The sequence below is a fragment of the Camelina sativa genome, unplaced genomic scaffold (assembly GCF_000633955.1).
Source record: "Camelina sativa cultivar DH55 unplaced genomic scaffold, Cs unpScaffold09067, whole genome shotgun sequence".
Classification (NCBI taxonomy): Eukaryota; Viridiplantae; Streptophyta; class Magnoliopsida; order Brassicales; family Brassicaceae; genus Camelina; species Camelina sativa.
This window is the reverse complement of record NW_010930129.1, coordinates 1-417: the sequence shown is the minus strand read 5'-3', so window position 1 is coordinate 417 and position 417 is coordinate 1. Positions and strand designations below refer to the sequence as shown.

The 417-nt window shown below is 39.3% G+C and overlaps 1 long non-coding RNA gene across 1 annotated transcript; it reads right to left on the bottom strand.

The window, feature by feature from the left end:
• Nucleotides 1-397, bottom strand: LOC104775132. Its single transcript, XR_765714.1, has 3 exons — nucleotides 341-397; nucleotides 157-243; nucleotides 1-53 (listed from the first exon to the last, which is right to left on the bottom strand). It is a non-coding gene; the product is annotated as an uncharacterized LOC104775132 (long non-coding RNA).
• Nucleotides 398-417: the final 20 nt, after the last annotated feature.

Here is a 417-nt window from a genome sequence, read left to right as displayed (position 1 = left end):
TTCAAGTTCTTGGCTTTTTCAAGCTTCATGTCTATCAAAGCTGTTACGTTGCTCTGAGTAGCAAGTCATGTCAATTAGTGAGATATCTCGTTGCACCACAATGTTAAGTTCCAGCAAAGCAAATATGATATACAATATTTGGTTGTGCCTTCTCACCTTAAATTCCTCATCGCTCATCATGTAAAGTTTACGCTCAAGATCCTTGAGTAGTGACTCGACCCTTGAATCAATATGTCCAGGACCCTTTTAACAGCAAACTCAAGGAGATTAATGCATTAGCTAGAAAGGGTTATGTAAAGTCCGAGTGGCAGAGAGACAAGACAGTTTGGTAGTTTGGTACCTTTACTGAAGACTGAACATAGAACTGCAGACCATAGACACCAGAATCGTTTCTGTGTCGCAGAAACATAATTATTT